Source organism: Rosa rugosa, chromosome 6 (assembly GCF_958449725.1).
Source record: "Rosa rugosa chromosome 6, drRosRugo1.1, whole genome shotgun sequence".
Classification (NCBI taxonomy): domain Eukaryota; kingdom Viridiplantae; phylum Streptophyta; class Magnoliopsida; order Rosales; family Rosaceae; genus Rosa; species Rosa rugosa.
Window position 1 is genome coordinate 46,628,338 of NC_084825.1, and position 16,284 is coordinate 46,644,621.

Sequence of the window (16,284 nt, forward strand, 5' to 3'; positions counted from 1 at the left end):
GCTCCAATGAGCTCATGAAACCTTGTGATCCGTCCTGCAGTAACATCAATTCGATAGTTCTTAGCAACCATCAATGCAGAGACGGGGAAGGTAGGGAGAGTCTTCTCAATCAACATCACATTTGTGATCTCTTTACCACAGAATTCCATTAAGGCTTTAATGCGAAGTGCTTCCGAGTTGTAGTCAAAAACTGACTTGAAATCACAGAAGGGGAGGCTATGCCATCTCACTTCTAGGTCAGGAAGCAGGGAGTCACGGACGTTGCCAAATCTTTCTTCGAGTGAGACCCACAGCCTTCTGGGGTCTTCTTCATTCATACACTCGTACTGGAGCGAATCATCCTTATGACGAGTCATTAGGATGATGGCTTTCGCCTTATTTGCCTCTAAGGCTGCTCTATTTGCTTCCAAAGCTTGAGCTTACTCAACATATGCACGTCCTGGCAAGGCTCGAGAATCGTATCCAGAATTCCATTGGCCTTGAGATGCTGGCGGATATCACGAACCCACCTGTGATATTCAGAGCCAGTTGTTCCCAATGGAGCAAAGTCCAATTTGTTCAGGTTACTCATCCTGAAAGAGAACAAGACATTAGGGTTAGTTTCGGAGCGTAAAAGGCTACCACGAAAACATATAAAATTTCTGAGCGTAGTCGCTTCCAAGAAATTCGATTCCAAGAGGGGTTGGATTAGATCGAAACAATGATGTTTGCGGTCGATCGTTTCATATCAACAAACTCCAAGTTTGGAGGGCTCTACAAACTCCAAGCTTGGAGTGAGCACGAACCCCCACAGTTCGGCTTAATTTGGTCTCCCCTATAATAAAGAAAGGAGGGTAGAAGAAGGGAGGTTGCAAGTCCCCGAAAAAGAAGAGAAATTGAATTTAAAAACTCTAAAAAACGGGAACGTTTAGTAAAAAATACCTTGAAATAGGTCGCCGGAAATTTTGGCCGGAAAAAGTGGTCGGAAAATGGCCGGAAGTCGCCGGAAAGTCGTTGACCGGAAGGTTGACCGTCGTTGACCATCGTTGACCGAGAATTGACCGAAGGTTGACTGTTGCTACCGGTGCTGACGTGTCGCGATGACGTGGCCCTTTGTGATGACGTGTTGCGCTGACGTGGCTGATGATGTGGCACTGATGTCAGTGGGCTTCTGGCAGTGGGTTGGGCTTTGACCTTTTCTCTGGGCTTTGACTTCTTCCTTCTGGGCTGGGCTTGTTCTTTCTTCTTCTTTTCTTTTTCTTTTCTTTTCTGTTTCTGCCGGTTCAAGAGTTCTGACGCTCAGGTGGCCGGTTCACATCTTTTTAGGCCGGTTCTTGTAAGATTTCTTCCGGTTCCTGAATCCGCAGATCTAGGGACTTCTGTAGACAAAATTTTGTGGAAATTGGAGGTCCATAAGATGGTGAACCGGTGGAATATTTGCTGCGGGTTGTATGAAGCTTCCGGTGGCCGGTTCGGTAGGTTTCCGGCCGGTTCTTGGGGTACCGCCGCCGGTTCTGGACTCCTGGAATTGAGTTCTTCAAGGTGTGAGGTGGAGGCAGAAAAGGCTTCAAGGTTTTGTATTCGGATTCAAGGTTTTTAGCTTATTGAATCAGGGTTTGGCTATTTATTTCAGGGTTAGGGCTTCGTGCTGATAACGTGTTTTAGAGAAACTGGAATTGAGAGGAAATCACTGTGTATTCTCATTGATAATAGGGGCCTCTTTATATAGAGGATTACAATGCATAGAGTCTGAATCATACAAGGAAAGATAATCTCTAGATTCTTCTAATTAAACCATATTACCACTAGGTCAAGTAACCTAGAGTTTGGGCCAAACACAAATTAGGGTTTTACTTGAACACTTTCAGTATTTTTTGGTTGAAAAGTCTCAGGTCTAGTAATATTTGTTTTTTTATTTATTGATTTTATTTTATGGAATTATTGTTATTTAATCTTATTTCACTGCTATTTGAGATGAAAATTCAATTGAACAAATAATTAAACCTGAATAAAATTGAATTTGTAGAATTTAGAATTTGGTGGATATTTAGTAGATTCTCAATATTTTTCAAGATCTAATTTTTATGAGTTTATAGCAATCGGTTTTGGCCCTCCTATTACTGCATATGCTCATAAATTTGTTATTTACAAAGATCTGGATATAGTTTTTTGGATAATCTATGATTCTGATACTGCTCATTACAATTAATAGGTTTCACACTATTTTTCCTGGAATAAGTTGTTTTTTGAATCGAATGAGGTAAGCCATTTATTGAAATTGAAAGATTACAACGATACGATGCCAAAAGACATCAAGAAGGGAATAAAACAGTACGAAAAGAAAAGTACATATGAAATATAAGAACTTAATAACGCAAGAGCAGCAACGTCGAGACGCACCGCTGATTTTACACTACGGATTGCAGCCGTGTAGTGAATTGAGTAGTCGGTGGTTTGACTACCCATCGAACTCCAATGCACAAATTGACAACAATCAACTTGGCATTGGAATGAAGGCACTCTCCCACCTAAAGATCGAAGCCGGCCAAGGGTGTCAGAACATGGCCATGTTGGCAGACGATCTTTCACGAACAAATACCATAGAACTGGGTCCTGGATCCAATACCAGTAAATCACAGGAGCCCCAATCCATTCTAGCGAATCATAAAAAGCCCAACAAAGATTGTGGGCCGTAGGCCAAAACCAAACTTCACCCGGATCCCAAATCCGGCTCCATTTGCCAAGCCCACCTGGATCCCAGATCCGGATCTTGATGCCAACGATTTGGACAGCAGCGCTGTGGGACACGTCCGTAGACCTGCAATGGAGGAGACTGCCAAACTGCTATAGCCATCGCCGACCAACAAATTGCCGCCATCGAAGTCCCAACAAGCCGACACCACCTCTCGACCATCGCCACCAGAACCCAATCCCCTCACCTCGCACCAGGATCCGACGTTCTTCAGCCCCGTCCTGATAACGTCGTAGTCCAGGTATTGTAGAGAGATACCACCGATCCCCTCCAAAGTAGATGAAGAACCAAACCCACCGGCAGAAGACGAAACCGGGTTCCCACCGCCCTTATCCTTCAACCATCGATCTGGCCAAGTACCAATCACCATCGCATCTGCAGCGAGACCTCGCCCTAAACCCCTGAGACCACCAGGGCTGCTTCCCTGATGGTGTACCAATAGTAACGTGGCCCACCGACACAGCCCCAGCAGCGCCCAAACTCTGCTCAACAGACGCACTGCCTCCGAATACAACGAAGACGAAGATGAAGAGGCAAAAGCCTGAAATTTTCTCCATGAATGGAGTAGGTATAGGTCACGACGAACCAGAAGGGCCGCCGCACCACAAACCCTAGCAGAGCGTCCTGCTAGGTCGTCTTTTCATTTAGATCGGTTAGGTGAGGACTAAGAAGTTTGGAATAAGTTGTTGTACTCACAGATCTAAAAACAATTGTTTCTAGAGTATTAATATTAATATTACTTTTTTTTGTTTGGGATTTCTTAAAATTGTCCTTGGATGACTGCTTTATAGGGAAAACTTCTAATGTGGACCACTAAAATGAAGACTTCATGAAGATTACTTTCTAGTTAACGATTTGGGATACCTGTTTTTCGATTACATTACATCAAATTGTCCTCAATTTGAAGACTTTCTTTGATGTTTATAAATTTTCTGCTTTATTTTAAAGTGACTAAAGCTGGTGATTGCTTTTCTACAAATTTATCATTTAGTTCACTGCTTTATTTCGGATATGTTTTAGGCTCCTCTAATAGATCAAGGTTGATTCCAATCTAACCTTCTGCATAATCATGTTGAGCATCTGCATTTTCTTTTTAACTTCATCAACGGTAGCTAGGAGGTTATGAAATTCAAATCTAGAAACTCAATATCATTTGTACCATATACAAAACCTGATTAACTAGTTTATATCATCAGTTAACTGATGGATTCAATATATTAGTCCAGTAATTTTATTTCCATTAAAATGGAATGAATATAAGGCAGCTAGCTGATTGTAATGGAAATGATTTAGAAATATATAAATTTGAAAAGAAGCATTTATATTTCTGTAATTAAAGATGCAGTAAATAAATTTTTTTTTTAAATTTTTGAAGGTGAAAGTCACGGACAATCAAGGTTCGTGTCTAGAAAGGAATCGTTTATATGACAAAAAAGATGGCAATTAAAATAAGGGGACCCACCATTTTAACTAATGGTATGATTAAAATAAAAAAAGAGCTGTGTTCTTCTCAAAAAAAAAAAAAAAAAAAAATCAAAAAAGAGCTGGACACATTAGTTTCCTGGGTATATAAAAGATGGCCTACAATTGTCAGAATCCCACATTGGCCCATCAGTAAATGTGGCCTTAATTTCTAGGGAAAGCAACAGGCCTACAAGTCACAGACCCAACAAACGTGGTTGTAGTGTGACCATGGGTCTTGGACACACATATGTGGCTTTTGGCCCAATTTTGTCACATGTTATACGTGGCTATGACTCATACTTGTAGCAGTGAATGCCTGTACTGCAAAACTGATGGCTCTGAACCGACCCCGTATGTGGTTGTTTTGCATTATATGCATAATAAATTATGGTCCATCTTCTACTTCATATCACTAGCCTTCCTGCACGCGCGCAAGCGCGTGCGGAAGTGCGGCGATTAATTTATGTTTGATTTATTATGATTATTTTATATTGTAACAAATCTTGTAAATGAAAAAGGATTTTATTGTATATACAGAAGATATTACAAATGGAAGTGAAAACACAAACTGATCTTTCATTTACAAATGGAGATATTCTTTCATTTACAATTCAGCAGGAGTAGAAGCACTGACAGGGAAGATAATCTTGCATGTACCTGAAGAGATCATTGCAAATTAGTAAGGCAAAAGTCGGCCAATATTACTCTGGTTAAACTTATCAAATAATTTCTCAAATAGATGCTGTTGTAATGAAACAGTAAAGAGGTAAATATCAGTTATCAAGAACATGAGGAAATGATAAACTGAACCTATTTCATGGGAATGTGCAATAAAACATATTTATAATTCAATTCAAAAGCACTGCCATAATTAATAGTGTGTTACGTTTTTACTTTAGCCTTTGTAATCCATTTTGGTTAGATAAAGGTGTTATAAGTTTTCTACTTCTCAATTCCCCTGATTCCTCTCTAAATCAAAAATAGGAAAAAGCATTGTGATTATATGTTGCTGCAATAATTGCTTTCATACCTTAATCTTCCTATCGAGGTTGTTGAGACCACTATTTCCTTGCAGATATTTAGCAGCATAAACTCGTCCTACAATCTATGCTGCAGAGATAGCTATTGGACCAACTCCACAGAAGACATCACCTGTCAATATCAAAGAAATAACACTGCACTAAGCAGCTCAAACAGATGCTTTAAAATTATAGGAGATGAGGAAGCAAAATTCAATTCTTTGTGATAGCAGTACCCTAATTAACATAGTATATTACCAACTGACTTTCATGTCATAATCTTGAATGTCTGCATCGTTGTTTCTGCAAATAGAAGATAAACTAATTTAACAAAAACTCATCCAAGGTTTCATTTTTTTCTGCGTTCACTTGTGCATCCTACCTACCCTTCTAAAACATCAAGTAAAAAACTGGTCATGATTTTGGACAATAGAAGAGATCTCAATATTAAATTGTCAAAAAAGTTCATGTAACAGAGAAGTTTTTGCATCAAGTAAGGTACCAAACCAATCATCAGCAAACATCTTCTCAAGCACAACTGAATTTAAAAGCAGAAACCTGATGAGTGCTAGTTCAGCTTTCATGCCGGAAAAGTCGCTTACTTTGACAACTCGCAGTTGGTCGAATGCACAATTGTGGGTATCATCTAACCAAGAGCTTACTTTTGTCCTAATAGCTCCATCTTGTTGCCGATTCTACACAAAGGTGAAAGCTTCTACAGCATCAGAATCTAAAATTTCAGAAGAAATAAAAAGTTACCAAATATAAAGTAGGTTAAAATCTTCACTTTAAATTGCATTATAACCGCAACAGAACAAAATGAAAACTGATAGGGAAAAAGGACGGTTTAATTTGCAGGAACTTTAAGAAGAAGGTCAGAAACATGATTAATCAAAAAGCTGTAAACCAAAAATATGAACAAAAACAAAAGGTCCTTGTTTTATGCATAAGCTGATTCATATTATTAAACAGGCAAACAAAAAAGGCACCTAATGGTCCAACAATAAACCCGGATCAAATAAAAGAATTGAGTTAACAGCCACTAATAGCAAAATAGAGATATACCCAAAGGAAAAGTTAAAAACAACAATACAGAGAGCCAAAAATCACTTCAAGCTTAAGGATAAATCTAATAATGATCTAAATGTCGCTGTTATTTACACGAAGTCAATAGCAAAAGCAACTAAAACTAATGCAACATGCAATTCCAATTCTAAACTAAATTAACCACATCCTTGCTTGTACCTTATAGACTGAATCATAGCAAACTCGAAATTCAGCAACCCAATAAACAGAATGAACAAAAGCTGGGAACTTCTTGAAACAACCTTAATTAGTAAGAAATTAGATCTCAAATTTACTGGAATCTGACTACTTGGATTGGTTCTTCAACAGGAAAAAATCAAAACGGCCGGTGATTTATACTGCTTTATCTGAGATTGTTTTTTTTTTTTTTTTTATGGATATAAACTGATCCCAGATAGTGGAGAGGCTGAGAGACTGACAAAGAATAAATGAAATAAATTAGAAGCCATGGTAGATTACCTGGAATGATCAGTTTACTCGATTTCTGTTCAAATCGACCATCATGCACCTGTGCTGACTTCCCGTCTCCCTCTTCTTCTTCTTTTCTTTTCTTTTCTTCTGTTTTCTTGCTTTCTTCCTTGTTCTCTTCTCTCTCATTTTTTTCTCGGTGTCGGCAGAAGCCAGGCGTCCGTCTCTTCTCTTGCTCTCTCCATGATCTTCCACCTCACCATTCTTTCTGCATTTACGTTCCTAACCCTCCTTGTTGTCTGCCACCTCACCCACACCATGGGCAATTTGGGAAGTTCGAAAGTTTCCCCAAAGATGAACAGTAACACCCTCTTCGCTTTATTAATAGAGATCAGAATTCTTCTGTTCTTCACCGTTAATTAGTACGTAACTGCACGTAACCATCAGTAAGAGTTTCATCAGAAAGGTTGCTGGGTAACTAGGGTTGCCTGTAGATCACTGATAAGATGTATACTGTGCAGCTGCCTAACCTAACAGAGCTGCAAATTAAATACGATGCAATACAATATCATCATATATATATAGGCTACGGGGACGGTGAGATTAAAGAAACCAAAGAGACCTAAAGGCTAAAGCCTCAAGCAAACAGAGTACCAACGTCCCTCTGAAATTGTAATGGAGCAGAGGAAAGGCCGGAGATTGATACTCTTCCCACTGCCCTTGCAAGGCCATATGAACCCCATGCTTGAGCTGGCCAACATCTGTACTTCAAAGGCTTCTCCATAACCATCATTCACACCAACTTCAACTCTCTAAACCCTTCAACCCATCCTCACTTTACCTACCACTCGATCTCAGATAACTTATCTGAGAGCGAGGCTGCTGAAAAGGATCTCCTCCTCCTTCTTTCTCACCTTAACACAAAGTGTTGTGAACCTTTCAGGGAATGCTTGGCTACCTTGGTATCTGATGTCTCAAAAGAGCCTGTTGCTTGCTTGATCTCTGACCCTGTCTTTGATTTCACTCAATCTGTGGCAGAGAGCCTCAAGATCCCAACCATTCTGTTAAGGACCGGTAGTGCCTCTTTCACTGCTCTTATATCTGCATTTCCACTCTTGCAGAAAAAGGGTTACGTTCCAAAACAAGGTACAGTTAGTTTCTTTCTAAAAGACAAATGCAGATTTAAAATTTACACTTTATTGGATATGAGATTAATCACCATGCAGAAAACTTCATTTTGGTTCTGTGACATCATATTGGATATGAGGAACAAGCCAAGATAGCGGACTTCCCAGCCAAACTTTTTTCTCACCACAATATAACTATTTCATGAGCTACACTACCACTAGTAACAAAATCACATAATCTTGCATTTGAGTTGTTGCTCTCTTCATCACATGAGCTACATATCATTTCATGTTATTACTTGCAGCTTGAGCTTGTGTATTAGCTATTTTCAATGCAGCACATTTGACAGCACTTTTATTTGCCTAATTTCTGTTTGGCAACAGATTCTCGACTGAAAGAGCCGGCGGTGACAGAATTTTCACCTCTCAGAGTTAAAGATCTTCCGATGATCAACAGTTCTGACCCAGAGAGATTTTTTAAACTAGTACACAACCTTACGTATGAAACCAAGGCCTCATATGGGTTTATTATTAATACTTATGAAGACCTTGAGCAACATGCCCTGGCCACACTTCGCGAGGAATTTCACATTCCAATTTTCCCAATAGGCCCATTTCACAAGTGTGTCCCAGCAACCACTTCTACAAGTAGCTTATTATCACAAGACCGGAGTTGCATTTCATGGCTAAACACTCAAGCACCAAAATCTGTTATCTATGTTAGTTTTGGAAGCATTGCCACAATAAACAAAGCTCAGTTTTTGGAGATAGCCTGGGGACTAGCCAAGAGCAAGCAACCCTTCTTGTGGGTGGTTCGACCCAGATTAGTCCATGGGTCAGATTGGCTTGAACCATTACCTAGTGGGTTTCTTGAGACCTTGAATGGTAGGGGACACATTGTTAAATGGGCACCTCAAAAAGAAGTGCTTGCCCATCAAGCAGTTGGTGTGTTTTGGACTCACAATGGCTGGAATTCTACATTGGAGAGTATCTGCGAGGGGGTTCCTATGATTTGTATGCCATGTTCTTCTGATCAAATGATGAATGCAAGATATGTAAGTGATGTTTGGAAGGTCGGGTTGCAGTTACAACATGGGGTTGAGAGAGGCGACATTGAAAAAACAATTAGAAAACTAATGGTGGAGACAGAAGGGGAACAGATGAGAGAGAGGCTGTCAAAGCTAAAGGATGAGGCAAATCTTTGCCCGAGACAAGGCGGCTCTTCATGCCAATCTTTGAATGACTTGGTTAATCACATTTTATCATTAGAATCATTTGTTTATAAAACTTGATTGAAAGCCAGTGATTGATTAGAAATGTGTGTGCGGGACATCATTTACAAAATGAAATATGACTGTTATCTTGTATTAGGGTATTTCTAAATGAGTGTTTCTATTGGGACCTCCAAATCTGCTCACTATTCTATTATGAATTATTAAATGCAGATATGTACTATACTAGTAACCTTGTGACCTAGTACATCTGTACTATACTAACAACGATTCGTGCGCTTGCGAGTTTTAATTAAAAATTCGGAAGCACTTCGCATTAAATCCTTAATGGAATTCTGTGGAAAAGATATCACAGATGCGATGTTGATTGAGAGGACTCTCTCTACCTTCCCCGTCTCTGCTTTGATGGTTGCAAAGAACTATCGAATCGATGTTACTGCAGGACGGATCACAAGGTTTCATGAGCTTATTAGAGCTATGAATGTCGCTGAAAAGCATGACAACATCCTTGTGAAGAACTATAATTCGAGATCCGTAAGAACAGAGCATGTTCTGGAATCCAATTATAGTCGCGCCCCTAAAAGAAGGCGCCAAGAGCGAAACCCTAATCTTAGGGATACTTCTGGATGTCCTAGTCCATATAATTGCTCTACTTGGGAAGGTAATCGCCAAAATAGGCGAACATGGAACCAAAGAGGTCAACGTGGAAAGAGAGAGGGAGGCAACGCCTCTGGCCATGTTGGTGGCGCCACCAACACTAAAAGCCATCTAAATGACGCATTTAAAGCGCCTCAATCAATGGAGTTTGAGCAAAGAGATGTATGTTCTCGATGTGGAGTGTCTGATCATTGGGCACACATTTGTAGAGCTAGTGAAGAAATTGTCACCGCCTACAAAGCATATTGTGAAGCAAGAGAAGCTTACTATATGGAACAAGAAGATCAAGAAGATGATCTAGAGCAAAGGGTTGAAGACTACAAATCTGGCTGGGATCAATAGATCGCCAATTCTGTTTAAGTCTTTATTTTTCCAAGAGATGTAGGCAATTGCCATATACTTTGTAGTAAATGCCATTGGTTTCGTTTCTCTTCACATAAGTTCATCCAAAATGAGTATGATGTCTAGGAAGGTTTTGAGATAAGTGATACTTAAGCGAGCTTTGCTCCACCGACATCTGTCTACTCACCTGGTCATACTTACTTTGGAGTTACCGAAAGAAGTCAAACGACTACCTTTGTTTTGCATTAACTAGCATTTGGATTAGATTCTCCTAATGGTTAAGAGATAATGATGTACTCCGTTGGCTTATGAATAAAATTCCTAGTTCTTTTCATTATGACTCAATTTTGATTCTGAGCATATTACTTTGTGACTACGATGGCTGGGCTATCAATATTAATTCAAGGACAGGGAATAGCCCAAGTTCCCATTGCCAAATGACACCTTGATTACTGTCACAGAAACTCTCTACGCTATTAGGGCAAATTGTCATACGAAAACGCATGTAGAGAACGGAGATGAGTTCCTTTGCAATACCTCTAACGATTGCAAACAAAGGCGCATCTTAGAGAAGTTTATGTGTCTCTCTAGTGGACTCTATGTCACTATTCGAGCTATTAAATCCAATAAAGTTATGAGAGAAGATCTCTTGGATTTAGACACATATTGACTTTGTCACGACAGGATAGATCATCCTAGTCATGACATGATGATCTGTCTACTGAAGACTTCACACAGACATCCATCCTTTTGAGCCAAATGAAGCAAGAATCTGATGACGCCATAAATGGCGCCAACCATGAGCATAACGCCATGGTTGTTCCTCCTAGTGGCCATGACACCATACATGCTAATTTCCATGGCTCCAACGCCATGATGGGAGATGTAGTCACACATTTTGCTTCTAATAGCGCTACAGACGCTCAGGCCCAACCAAAATCCTCATTGGTTGCTTTTAAGGCCTCTCGCTCATTTTGCAAAGCCTGTTCCTTCGGGAAATTAGGACTGAGACCGTCTTACGCAAAGGATATGAAAATACTCATTCTGTTCTTACATCGAATCCGTGGGGATTCTGTGGACTGATTCAACCAACTTGCGGACGTTTAAATATCTCATGATGTTGGTTGACACGCAAACAAGCTGGTCACGTGTGGTGCCATTGTCCACCTGTAAATGCTGCTTATACTACACTCCTAGCACATATCATATGACAACGGGCTCACTCCTCGGATCATCTTATACAGTCAATTAGATTTGACAATACTAGAGAGTTTACATCGAAGACTTTCGGTGGTTATTGCAATGGGACTGATGTTGGACATCACATTCCCCTGTACACACCCAAATGGTCTCGCAGAAACGACTACGATGATAGTCTGGACATTGGTAATGCGTACCACTCTCCTTATATCCGCTTGAGGTGATGCAATATCGCATGCAGCTATGCTAATTCGTCTACGACCTACCGCCACTCAATGTATCTCTGCGTTACAGCTAGTGACTGGGTACAAGTATTTTGTACTTACGCACATTTGAGTGAGCCATTTATGTGCCAATTGAGCCGCCACAACACACTATGATAGGTCCTTACAGACGAATGGGCAACTCAGTTGGATTTGAGACTCCAACAATCGTCCGCCACTTAATGCCCTTGCAAGGCGATCTCCTTACCACTGGATTTGCGGATGTCACTTTGATGAGACAGTCTTCCCGTCATTCGGGGGAGATAAGAACACGAATGTTCAACAGGAATGACAGGAATTGTCGTGGTTTGTCCCCACTATGTCTCATCTCGATCCCTATTAAAGTGACGAGATCACACAAATATGCTGCAAACATGCCTGCAAGGAAGGACGTCCCTACGAGATGACGTAGCGCCACCCTACACGGAGGTAGGCATGGCGCCAACGCCAAAGAGAGTGGCACTCTGGCGTTACAGGCCATGGCCCCAGCTAGGATGCGTGGGAGGCCCGTGGGTTCGAAGGATACCTTGGCACAAACCAATCCTTCGATCATCGACACTCAAAATCCGTCTCATGAGTATCTTCCGTGTTATGGTTATCGTTGGGGGACGTCTCAACGTCAGAACCTATTCCTGAGAATATAGAGCTCTATGAAACTTACACTAGTGTACATGAGATGTGGGATAGAAACTCCATCATAATTGATGATGTAGTTGCGCATTTCGTTGCGCATGAGTTTGTTGAGTCTGATGATATCGAAGCATGCTCCGTTGATGAATGAATGCCAACGTAGAGAAATTTGGCCTAAATGGAAAGATGCGATCCAGGTTAAGTTGGATTCTCTAAACGAAGATGAAGGTTTTTGAGCCAGTGATGCCAACACCTCCTAACATAAAACCTATTGACTAATGGGTCTTCGTTAGAAAGCGTGATGAGAAAAAGAGATGGTAATCTCGCCTTATGGCGCAAGGCTTCTCACAAAACGCCCTGGAATTGACTACGATGAGACATATTCTCTCGTAATGGATGTCATTACACTCCACTACCCTGTTAATTTGGTAGTTTCCGAATAACTGATCATGCAGCTTAGAAAAGTGGTCACTTCGTATCTCAATGGGATCTAGATACATGAAGGTTCATGGTGGACTTCATTTTACCCAAGTCAAGTGGCTCTAGACCAGGGAACGCGTTTACAATAAGGTTGAAACGCTCACTAAAGTGACTAGAGCCACTTGACTTGGGATGTGCCCACGCGTTTCCATAACAAGTTTCGGATTCTAACGCGGTTCATGTTGGACATGATCTTCATTAGAAGCCCTTAAAGAGTTAAGGGAAACCGCTGAACACTTGAAATCCGATTTTGAGATGAAGGATTTTGGGAGAACACGATTATATCTCAGTTTGGAACTTGAGCATCGTGTTGAGAGATGCTTAGGCGTTTTGACAAGGTCAAGCCTTCAAGAACCCCCATGATCGTCCGTAGTCTTGATCCTGAAAAGGATCCTCTTCGTTCGAAGGATGATGACGAAGATGCGCTAGGGGCAGAAATGCCCTAGTTAAGTACAATAGGCGCATTATTGTACTTAGCTCCATGCACAAGACCGGACATCTCATATATTGTGAACTTGTTAGCTGAGGTATAGCTCTGCGCCAACACAATGCCATTAGATTGGTGTAAAAGATATCTTTCGATACTGGAGATGTACGATTGATATGGGCATGCTTTATCCCTACAGAAAGATGATGGATTCGGACCCATCACACACCAGGAACGCCGCCAACGCTGGCCTGCATCCTCTATCCCCATCCCAAAACAATAAGTGTTTTGGAAGGTTTTGCTGATGTTGGGTATCTCTCTGACCTACACAAAGTTCCTTCACAAACTGGTTAAGTGTTAACCATGGATAAAGACCGTGATATCTTGGAGGTCTACAGAACAGACCCTAGTCGCTATATCTTCGAACAATGCAGAGATTAATGCTCTTCACAAAGTGGTTCGTGAATGTATATGGATTGGATCCATAATTACGCATGTTCGAATAATTGTGGTTTGAAGTGTACCACAGATGAGCCTACAAGCATTTAGGATAATGCTGCTTGTTTTGAACAAATGAGGCAAAGCTACATCAAAAGCGACAACACCAAGCATAATCAGCAACAACAGACTCTCCTCGAGATCAAAGTGAACTAGGTTCGATCTGAGGACAGTGTGGCAGACTTGCTCACTAAGTCATTGCCCAAATTCCACTTTCGAGAGACATGTTGGTAGCATCGTTTGCGGAAGTTACCCGAACTCCCATGACCGTAGTCATCAGGGGGAGATGCAGACATCAGGGGGAGATGTCTACATGTATGGTCTCGAAACGTGAAGGGTGTGTTGTGCTCTTTTTCTCCTTCGACCGAGGTTATTTTTGTCCCACTGGGTTTTTGTTACTCGGCAAGGTTTTTAACGAGGCAACGAGAGAAGCACCGCGTTTGGGCAACACAAGGGGGAGTGTTCAAGTAAAACCCTAATTTGTGTTTAGCCCAAACTCTAGGTTACTTGACCTAGTGGTAATAGGGTTTAATTAGAAGAATCTAGAGATTATCTTTCCTTGTATGATTTAGACTCTATGTATTGTAATCCTGTATATAAAGAGGCCCCTATTATCAATGAGAATACACAGCGATTTTCTCTCTATTTCTGATTCTCTAAAACAATATAATATTTTTTTGGTATAATTATTGTCCTTAATAGTCATTTTATAGTAGGTTATATATGTCATTTAATAATTCATAATAGAGTGAGGTCAAGTGAGCAGATTTGGAGGTCCCAATAGAAATTCTCATTTTTTACACCCAGCAAACTTATAAAATTCCTAGCTACACCCTGCAAGTTTTCCTATAATACCCTTTTCTTTAATTAAATCCAGCAAAACTCATACACCCAGCAAAACCCATACACGCTAACGAAGAATACAATTCCCTTGTTCTTTTGAGATGAAGAAAAAGAAAAAAAAAAGAGTTCTAGGTTTTTGGTCCTAAACAGACAGTACAAGCCATAAAACCAGTATGGTATGATTACTTGGTTAGTGATACTGAGTTGATGCTCCATTGATTTCCTAACCTAACAAGAAAATACTGCATGCAGTCGTGGTTCTCATTACCTAGCTACTGAGATCAAAATGCTACATCTTCCCCAAACTTCCAAATTCCTGAAGCCCATATGTACGTATTTATGCATCCACATGTTTGTGTGCATGTCTGCTCATGGGTTCGATAGCTTAAAATAGAAAGAACAAACCAAAGTTGAAAGGGAATTGAAGAAGATACATACAATTGGGGTACAACATCCATCAACTGATGAACAAACCAAAGTTAAATCAAAATCTGATGAACTCTCTGCACAGGCCCGGCCTTGGCCCAGGGCAGGTAGGGGGATGGCCCAAGGCCCAAATTTTGAGGCAGTAGATGGAGAAAAAAAAAACCTAAATCTCTAAAGTCGCGCATCTCTCTTAGTCTCTTTCTCTTCGACAGATTCTTCATCTTCTAATTTTTCTCTTATTCCTCTCAATTCACAACTCCCAAGTCTCATTAATCATGGAGCAAATCGAGCAATATACCCGTTACCAATTTATGGAGAAGACAATTCATCTTCTCCAAAATCTGTCTATAAATAGGCTAGCAATTCCTCTAAATTTTTCATCGTCTCTCTCTGACTTTCTCTCAATCTCCGTCTCTCAACCTCTTAATCTCGTTGTTTTGCTTGGTCACAAATCATGGGCGTTGTTCAGTTCTCGTCGTCCAATTAGGATTTTGGATTTTTGGATTAGGTGGTCTACAAATCCTGAAATCTAGTTCTTTGTGCAGTGTAGAACATACATCAAAATTGCAGACATTAGAAATAGCAGAATTAGGTAGTTTCACACTTTACTTAGTCTTGCCATTGTTAATTGTTGTGCTTTATGCGAAATTGCGAATCATTTGACATGTTTCCTTGGTAATATTTTACTGATTTTATCTTATTCATGTTATGTAGAGGACAACAATCACAACATTATGGTGTCATTGGTGTGAAACTGTGAACAAAGACTCAAGGACTCAAGGAGGGAGGTTTGCGTAGACAGCGTATTAGATTTCTCATATGCAGGTTCTATTGTTCGATTGATATTTGTCCTTTTGTTTTTTATTAGAGTAATGTTTCCTAAGAAATATGCTTTTGGTAGTGAAAAAAGAAAAAGAAAAAAAAAAACAGCAAGAAAATTAAAGCTCCCAAAGAGGTTCTTTAGATAAGTTTTTTAAGAAAAGATATGTTTCTTCGGAAAATCAAGGTGAAAATGAGGTAATTGAAGAAGTTCAAGATATAGGTGAGAACGAAAATGAGGTAACTGAAAGAGTTGAAGATATAAGTGAAAATGAAAATGAGGTAACCGAAGGAGTTGAAGATATAGGCGAACATGAAAATGATCAAACAGAAAATATGGAAGAAACAAAGGTGCACATAATTGATGACTTTGCATCTAAAAATGCAAGAAGAAGTCATTTTAGATGAGATTTGATTGATATAAAGCGATGTAATCTTTACTTTTCGGGGTATTGGTTTTATGTCCCCCCCCCCCCCCCCCCCCCGGCGGTTGTATCATATTTTCTTCATCAATATGAAACATTTTTAATTTTTTTTTTTATAAACGGCCCAATTTTATTCTTTACCCCGAGCCTTGAATTTCCCAAGGCTGGGCTTGTCTCTGCATTCTCATCTTTTATCTCCACATCATT

General features: G+C 40.2%; 1 long non-coding RNA gene and 1 pseudogene across 6 annotated transcripts; one reads left to right on the forward strand and one right to left on the reverse strand.

The window, feature by feature from the left end:
- Positions 1-4,651: 4,651 nt before the first annotated feature.
- On the reverse strand, positions 4,652-6,934 carry LOC133718272 (uncharacterized). 6 transcript variants are annotated; one of them, XR_009850206.1, is made up of 5 exons: positions 6,760-6,934; positions 5,773-5,909; positions 5,451-5,517; positions 5,226-5,370; positions 4,652-4,852 (listed from the first exon to the last, which is right to left on the reverse strand). It is a non-coding gene; the product is annotated as an uncharacterized LOC133718272 (long non-coding RNA). The 6 variants fall into 6 exon arrangements; XR_009850205.1 differs by having other exon boundaries at positions 5,226-5,347; positions 5,817-5,909; positions 6,760-6,933; XR_009850203.1 differs by having other exon boundaries at positions 5,817-5,909; positions 6,760-6,933.
- Positions 6,935-7,377: 443 nt separating this feature from the next.
- LOC133718890 (UDP-glycosyltransferase 76F1-like) lies at positions 7,378-9,150 on the forward strand (annotated as a pseudogene).
- The last annotated feature ends 7,134 nt before the right edge of the window (positions 9,151-16,284 follow it).